This window comes from Somniosus microcephalus, chromosome 12, assembly GCF_052327205.1.
Source record: "Somniosus microcephalus isolate GS21.2 chromosome 12, FLI_Smic_1.0, whole genome shotgun sequence".
Taxonomy (NCBI): Eukaryota; Metazoa; Chordata; class Chondrichthyes; order Squaliformes; family Somniosidae; genus Somniosus; species Somniosus microcephalus.
The window spans coordinates 112,074,370-112,083,498 of NC_140998.1; positions in this window are offsets into that span (position 1 = coordinate 112,074,370).

Consider the following 9,129-nt stretch of genomic DNA (forward strand, 5'->3'; position numbering starts at 1 on the left):
GTCGGAGAGAGATCGGAGGGAGAGATGGGGGATCGGAGAGAGATCGAACGGAGAGATGGGGGGTCAGGGAGAGATCGGGGGGAGAGATGGGGGGTCAGAGAGAGATCGAAGGGAGAGATGGGCGGTCAGGGAGAGATCGGCGTAAGAGATGGAGGGTCGGAGAGAGAGCGGAGGGAGAGATGGGGGGTCGGAGAGAAATCGGAGGAAGAGAAGGGGGTCAGGGAGAGATCGGGGTGAGAGATGGGGGGTTGGAGAGAGATCGGAGGGAGAGATGGCAGGTCAGGGAGAAATCGGAGGGAGAGATGGGGGGTCGGAGAGAGATCGGAGGGAGAGATGGAGGGTCAGAGAGAAATCGGAGGGAGAGATGGGGGGTCGGAGAGAGATCGGAGGGAGAGATGGAGGGTCGGAGAGAGATCGGAGGGAGAGATGGAGGGTCGGAGAGAGATCGGGGTGAGAGATGGGGGTCAGAGAGAGATTGGAGGGAGAGATGGAGGGTCGGAGAGAGATCGGAGGGAGTGACGGGGGGCCAGGGAGAGATCGGGGTGAGAGATGGGGGGTCAGAGAGAGATCGGGCTGAGAGATGGGTGTCAGGGAGAGATTGGAGGGAGAGATGGGGGGTCGGAGAGAGTTCAGAGGGAGAGATGGAGGGTCGGAGAGAGATCGGAGGGAGAGATGGGGGGTCGGAGAGAGATCGGAGGGAGAGATGGGGGTCGGGGAGATCGGGGTGAGAGTTGGGGGGTCGGAGAGAGATCAGAGGGAGAGATGGGGGGTCGGAGAGAGATCGGAGGGAGAGATGGGGGGTCGGAGAGAGATCAGAGGGAGAGATGGGGGTTCGGAGGGAGATCGGAGGAAGAGATGGGGGGTCGGAGAGAGATCGGAGGGAGAGATGGGGGTTCAGGGAGAGATGGGGATGAGAGATGGGGGGTCGGAGAGAGATCGGAGGGAGAGATGGGGGGTCGGAGAGAGATCGGGGTGAGAGATGGGGGGCCGGAGAGAGATCGGAGGGAGAGATGGGGGGTCGGAGAGAGATCGGAGGGAGAGATGGGGGATCGGAGAGAGATCGGAGGGAGAGATGGGCGGTCAGGGAGAGATCGGCGTGAGAGATGGAGGGTCGGAGAGAGATCGGAGGGAGAGATGAGGGGTCAGGGAGAGATCGAAGGGAGAGTTGGGGGGTCGGAGAGAGATCAGAGGGAGAGATGGGGGGTCGGAGAGAGATCAGAGGGAGAGATGGGGGGTCAGGGAGAGATCGGGGGGAGAGATGGGGGGTCGGAGAGAGATCGGAGGGAGAGATGGGCGGTCAGGGAGAGATCGGCGTGAGAGATGGAGGGTCGGAGAGAGATCGGGGTGAGAGATGGGGGGTCGGAGAGAGATCGGAGGGAGAGATGAGGGGTCAGGGAGAGATCGAAGGGAGAGTTGGGGGGTCGGAGAGAGATCGGAGGGAGAGATGGGGGGTCGGAGAGAAATCGGAGGAAGAGAAGGGGGTCAGGGAGAAATCGGGGTGAGAAATGGAGGGTCAGAGAGAAATCGGAGGGAGAGGTGGGGGGTCGGAGAGAGATCGGAGGGAGAGATGGAGGGTCGGAGAGATATCGGAGGGAGAGATTGGGGGTCGGAGAGAGATCGGGTTTAGAGATGGGAGGTCGGAGAGATATCGGAGGGAGAGATTGGGGGTCGGAGAGAGATCGGAGGGAGAGATGGGGGGTCGGAGAGAGATCGGAAGGAGAGATGGGGGGTCAGGGAGAGATCGGGGTGAGAGATGGGGGGTCGGAGAGATATCGGAGGGAGAGATTGGGGGTCGGAGAGAGATCGGAGGGAGAGATGGGGGGTCGGAGAGAGATCGGAAGGAGAGATGGGGGGTCAGGGAGAGATCGGGGTGAGAGATGGGGGGTAGGAGAGAGATCGGAGGGAGAGATGGGGGCTCGGAGAGAGATCGGAGGGAGAGATGGGGGGTCGGAGAGAGATCGGGGTGAGAGATGGGGGGTCGGAGAGATCGGAGGGAGAGATGGGGGGTCGGAGAGAGATCGGAGGGAGAGACGGGGCGTCGGAGAGAGATCGGGGTGAGAGATGGGGGGTCGGAGAGAGATCGGAGGGAGAGATGGGGGTTCGGAGAGAGATCGGGGAGAGAGATGGGGGGTCGGAGAGATCGGAGGGAGAGATGGGGGGTCGGAGAGAGATCTGAGGGAGAGATGGGGGGTCGGAGAGAGATCGGAGGGAGAGATGGGGGGTCGGAGAGAGATCTGAGGGAGAGATGGGGGGTCGGAGAGAGATCGGGGAGAGAGATGGGGGGTCGGAGAGATCGGAGGGAGAGATGGGGGGTCGGAGAGTGATCGGAGGGAGAGATGGGGGGTCGGAGAGAGATCGGGGAGAGAGATGGGGGGTCGGAGAGATCGGAGGGAGAGATGGGGGGTCGGAGAGAGATCTGAGGGAGAGATGGGGGGTCGGAGAGAGATCGGAGGGAGAGATGGGGGGTCGGAGAGAGATCGGGGTGAGAGATGGGGGGTCGGAGAGAGATCGGAGGGAGAGATGGGGGTTCGGAGAGAGATCGGAGGGAGTGATGGGGGGTCGGAGAGAGATCGGGGGGAGAGAAGGGGGATCGGAGAGAGTTCGGGGTGAGAGATGGGGGGTCGGAGAGAGATCGGAGGGAGAGATGGGGGGTCGGAGAGAGATCGGGGAGAGAGATGGGGGGTCGGAGAGAGATCGGAGGGAGAGATGGGGGGTCGGAGAGAGATCGGAGGGAGAGATGGGGGGTCGGAGAGAGATCGGAGGGAGTGATGGGGGGTCGGAGAGAGATTGGGGGGAGAGATGGGGGGTCGGAGAGATCGGAGGGAGAGATGGGGGGTCGGAGAGAGATCGGAGGGAGAGATGGGGGGTCGGAGAGAGATCGGAGGGAGAGATGGGGTGTCGGAGAGAGATCGGGGGGAGAGATGGGTGTCGGTGAGAGATCAGAGGGAGAGATGGGGGGTCGGAGAGCGATCGGAGGGAGAGATGGGGGGTCGGAGAGAGATCGGAGGGAGAGATGGGGTGTCGGAGAGAGATCGGAGGGAGAGATGGGGGGTCGGCGAGAGATCGGAGGGAGTGATGGGGGGTCGGAGAGAGATCGGGGGGAGAGATGGGGGGTCGGAGAGATCGGAGGGAGAGATGGGGGGTCGGAGAGAGATCGGAGGGAGAGATGGGGGGTCGGAGAGAGATCGGAGGGAGAGATGGGGGGTCGGAGAGAGATCGGAGGGAGAGATGGGGGGTCGGAGGGAGAGATGGAGGGTTGGAGAGAGATCGGAGGGAGAGATGGGGGGTCAGGGGGAGATCAAGGAGAGAGATGTGGGCTCGGAGAGAGATCGGAGGAAGAGATGGGGGGTCGGGTAGAGATCGGGGTGATAGATGGGCAATTGGGGAGAGATTGGGGTGAGAGAAGGGGGATCGGAGAGAGATCGGGGAGAGAGGGGGGTTCGGGGAGTGATTGGAGGGAGAGATAGGGGTTTGGAGAGAGATCGGAGGGAGAGAGGGGGGATTGGGGAGAGAACGGAGCGAGAGATAGGCAGTCGAGGAGAGATCGGAGGGAGAGATGGGGGTTGGGGAGAGATCGGAGGGGAGTTGGAGAGAGATCAGAGGGAGAGGCGGGGGACTGTCGGGGAGAGATGGGGAGGCTTGGAGAGAGGTTAGAGGAGGATTGGAGAGAGATCTGAGGAGGTTTGGAGAGAGGGGAATTGGAGAGAGATTGGAGGGGGTTGGAGAGATATGGGAAGGAGAGAGGGGAATTGGAGAGAGATTGGAGGGGGGTTGGAGAGAGATGGGAAGGAGAGATATGGGTTTGGAGAGAGGTTAGAGGGTGTCGGAGGGAGATCGGAGGGAGAGGTGAGGGGCTGGCGGGGAGAGATGGAGAGAGGTTAGAGGGGTCGGAGAGAGATCGGAGGGAGAGGTGAGGGGCTGTCGGGGAGAGATGGGGAGGCTTGGAGAGAGGCTAGAGGGGGGACAGATAGAGATTGGAGGGAGAGGTGAGGGGCTGTCGGGGAGAGATGGAGAGAGGTTAGAGGGGGGACGGAGAGAGATCGGAGGGGATTTGGAGAGAGATGGAAAGGAGAGATGGGGGTTGGAGAGAGGTTAGAGGGGGGACAGAGAGAGATTGGAGCGAGAGGTGAGGGGCTGTCGGGGAGAAATGGAGAGAGGTTAGAGGGGGGACGGAGAGAGATCGGAGGGGGTTTGGAGAGAGATGGGAAGGAGAGATGGGGGTTGGAGAGAGGTTAGAGGGGGGACAGAGAGAGATTGGAGTGAGAGGTGAGGGGCTGTCGGGGAGAGATGGAGAGAGGTTAGAGGGGGGACGGAGAGAGATGGGAAGGAGAGATGGGGAGTTGTGGGAGAGTCTGTGATCGTGGCGGGAGTGGGGTCCGATCGCTGGGGAGGTTAACAGGTTTGCTGGTTGGGCCGGGGGGAAGCACTCCTGCTCCTCCTGGCCCACAAGCAGTGCTGGAAAAGGACTTACCTCTTCCATGCAGCAGTCCTCGCCTCACTTTAGCTGCCGAGTGTCCCGATGCCCGGGAAATCCTGCTGGCCTAAAACACAGATAAAATCTTAGGTTTGCAGCCTCATTAAAATATTTAATGAGCGGTCTGCTTCCTGGAAGTGGGTTGATCATCTGCCCTCCATCCTGCCTCTGTTAAAAGCAGAAGTGGGCGGGTTTGAGTCGGGCTGGGTTCGGGTTTGAGATTTTGTAGATTTTACTTCCCACCCGACACAAACCCACCAGTTTTTGGGGGTTAAAATTCCCCCATCTTCTCTATGGCTGTTCTATCGAACCCCTTGCTAATTTTAAAGACCTCTATCAGGTCATGTTAGATTATAGACTGCAAGAAGCAATATTGAATAGATTCCCAGCCTGGTCACTCATCTCCAACAGGACATTAAATAATTCGTGGGTTTGGTGGGCAAATAGATTTTTATATTTTTTTCTATTCTGATGAATAAATGTGTGCTTGATCTAGGGAATAGATGCGTCTAGCCTTGGCCCATTCAAGATTTTAAAAAGCTGGTACATTAGGGAATCCTCCTCTGCATCATCTCCACAGACTGTCAAAGTTGCACACTACTTGCAGCTCTTGTGAAGCATGAAGTTAAGTTGTTATAAGAGTGCATTTAATGAAAAAACTGGATGGCTTCTCTCTTGTCTGGTGAAGTTCATAATTTAACAGTCAGGTAGTTCCTCTGATACATCATTGTCTAGAAATTCGGTTGCGTTGAACCCATTGTTTGGGTGCTAGAGGTGCCGAATTGGAACCAAAATGGTGAACACTTCTGGTGGGGCCACACTGGACGCCATCTTGTTGAGGGTGGTAAGGCGGCCATTAGGAGCGTGCGCTGGATGTATGGTAAGTAGGCAGATTGTGACATCACTCAGCATGCAATGCTGATTTGACGCCAGCACTGCTATTTTCGTTGTCATCCCTGGAGCTAACGCCCTCTATTACTTCACACAGCTGTACATGCGTTCAGCAGCAGGAAGGACCACCCACCAGCACTATTTCAGGTAACTTTCTTTTTGTTTTTTACTGGTTCTGTGTAAGTTTGTGGAACTGTTGGAGCTTTCTCGAGTTATTTAAAGTTGGTGAGGTGACAGGGAGTGGTGCTGCTTCTGACTTCAAGAATTCTGCACAGACCACTTTCTCCCAGTCATGGATGCTCTAGTTGTCCTCCCCCTTGGCCTGCAACGTAACAGGGAGATGGAGCTAGGCAGCAAAGAAGAGGACAAGCTGCTCGCAAAGTGTGGTGGTTATTCTTTATGTTTAGTAAGAAGTATTGTGATTGGTTGTTTGTTTCCTGCCTTGGGATATATGCTGTAATCTCATTGGTAGTTGATGTCATGTGATTTGTGGTGGCCATCTTAAGATAAAGAATAGATTTGCCTTTCTAATCTAGGCTTTATTAACTTAAAAATCCTGTAGCACATCTTCAACACCCAGTCCCAACTAAAGGCTGGAAAGAACTGAATTTAAGATGGCCACCACAAATCACATGACATCAACTACCAATGAGATTACAGCATATATCCCAAGGCAGGAAACAAACAACCAATCACAATACTTCTTACTAAACATAAAGAATAATCACCACATTCACCCCTCCTTTTAAAATATACTCCAACCTAAATAACCTTTACAATTTATAATTAATTATTTACAACTAAAACTATGCACAGACAAAATAAAACTATTCAACATGACACAATACTAAGTGAGCAACAACAAATAGTAACATTGCACATAAGTATTAAATATCTCTCAACTAAAACAATATAATATAATATTTCAACAATTTTAAAACATTACTATCAATTTAAAAGTCAATTTTCAATCGGTCGACCAGATATCTTGTTCGTGTCGACCTTCTCAACCTTGGTGAAATTCCTTGCCCTCCCACACCAGGAGACACAGAAGTATCTTCTGCAGGAAGGCTATCCATATCCCGATTTTCAATGGTTTCCGGATTAGAAATCCCATCAGGAGGTAAACTGGGACGGTCATGAACATCCATCGAGGGCTGACTAATAGAAGTATAATTATCTGCAGTCGGATTGGAAATATTCGTAGTATCTGTAACAGCATCCACATTATCTAAATCATGACTATTGTTAATATCCTCAGAAGAGGGCTGGCCACCACAAGGAGCCAAGTCTTTAATTGAAACGGTACTTTCTTTCCCATCTTGGAATCGAATATGAGCATATTGGGAATTTGCCTCCAACAGCTCCACCTCCTCCACTAAAGGATCATATTTTGACAATCTAACATGGCGTCGAAGCAGCACAGGTCCCTGTATAGTAAGCCATGAAGGTACCGAATATCCCATAGTAGATCTCCGTGGATAGTTAAAGAGCCTTTCATGGGGGGTCACATTAGTAGCCATTGAAAGCAATGATCTAATGGAATGCAGGGCATCAGGCAGTACCATTTCCCACTGTGTATTCTTAAGGTTCCGGGATGTCAAAGCCAACATAACTGCCTTCCAGATCACCCCATTGTGTCGTTCGCACTGTCCATTACCCTGGGGATTATACGGGGTAGTTCTGCTAGTAGAAATTCCCCGACTCTGAAGGTATTCCTTCAACTGGGAAGACATAAAAGAGCTTCCCTGATCTGAATGGATATACGCAGGCATCCCAAAGATGACAAAAAGTTGAGTCAGACATTTGATAACTGTAGCAGCTGATACATCTGCGCAAGGAAAAGCAAAAGGGAACCTTGAAAACTCATCCACAACAGTAAATATATATCGGTTTTGAGTAGTTGAAGGAAGAGGCCCCTTGAAATCGACGCTCAAACGTTCAAAAGGAGAAGTAGCCTTTATAAGATGAGCTCATTGAGGCTTAAAGAAATTCGGTTTACACCGAGCACAGATAGAACATGATGAAGTCATCCGCTTGACGTCTTCAACTGAAAAGGGCAAATTCTTACTGCGTATGAAGTGTATCATCCTCGTAACCCCAGGATGGCATAAGGCATTATGAAGATTAATAAGCGTATCTCCGTGAATCACAGAACAATAAGCCCTCGATAGCGCATCAGCAGCAACATTATCCTTCCCCGGACGATAAACTATATCAAAATGGTAACATGCCAACTCAATCCTCCACCTCATTATTTTATCATTCTTAATCTTTCCAAAATGTTTGACATCAAACATAAAGGACACAGACTTTTGATTAGTTACCAACGTAAAATGTCGCCCTGATAAATAATGTCTCCATTTACGCAGTGCTTCTACTATTGCATACGCCTCTTTCTCTATTGAAGAATGCCTTTTTTCACTATTGTTCAAGGTACGTGAGAAAAAGGCCACAGGTCTTCCATTTTGGTTCAGACTAGCCCCAATTGCAAAATCAGAAGCGTCCGTCTCAATCACAAAAGGAACCTGCTCATCAATAGAATGCACAACTGCTCCAAGGATATCCTTTTTAAAATTATCAAAACACGTCCTGGCCTCCCATGATAGAGGATATGTCGTAACCCGAATAAGAGGCCGGATCTTCTGTGAAAAATTTGCAATCCAATTAGAATAGTAAGAAAACAGTCCAACAACTCGTTGCAAAGCCTTAGAATTAGTAGGACAAGGTAAATCAATCAATGGTCGCAGACGTTCTGGGTCTGGTTTAATCTTGTTTCCCGAGATAATGTACCCCAGTAGATTTACCTCAGTGGTCGAAAAGGTACACTTCTCTTTACTGAAAGTTAAACCAACTTTTTCCGCAGCTTGAAGGAATCTTTCTAAATTAGAATCATGCTCCACCCTTGATTTGCCACACACCGTGATGTCATCTAAGTATGAAAAGGTGTCAGAGAGAGAGTTATCACTTATAAAAGCAGCCATTGCCCGTTGAAAACAAGCAACACCATTAGTAACACCAAATGATATTCAGCAAAACTGATACAGCTTTCCACCAGCCTCAAAGACCGTATATGGTTGATCCTTCTTAACAATAGGAATCTGATGATAAGCACTCTTTAGGTCAATAGTGCTAAAAACCTTATACTGAGATACTTTATTGATAAGATCATCAATCTTAGGCAAAGGGTACGCATCTAATTGAGTATACCTATTAATAGTTTGGGAATAGTCTATCACCATTCGTTTCTTATGTCTCTCGTTAGTCGTGACAACTACCTGTGCCCGCCAAGGCGAACAACTAGGTTCAATGATTCCTTCCAATAAGAGACGTTGAACTTCAGAATTAATAAATTCTCTATCCTGACTGCTATACCTTCTTGACTTGGTAGCAATTGGCTTACAATCCGGCATCAAATTGGAAAAAAGTGATAATGGAGAAATGGATAAAGAGGTTAATCCAGAAATAGATAAAGGTGGCTTAGTCCCGCCAAATGAAAGACTGAGAGACTCGTGTAACTGAAGCACATCATGACCAATCAAAATATCCGCACAGAGATTAGGCAAAACAGATAGGCGTATATCAGTATACGTATTACCTAGAAGAATCAATTTCACAAGGCAACAACCAGCTACTTGTGAAGTGAGAGTCGTCTGAGCCATACACACCTGATAGGAAACAGGTGAAATTTTCAAATGCTTCTCCTTTGCAAACTGAAGACTTATAAAACTCTTGGTACTGCCCGTATCTATAAGGGCCTTCAC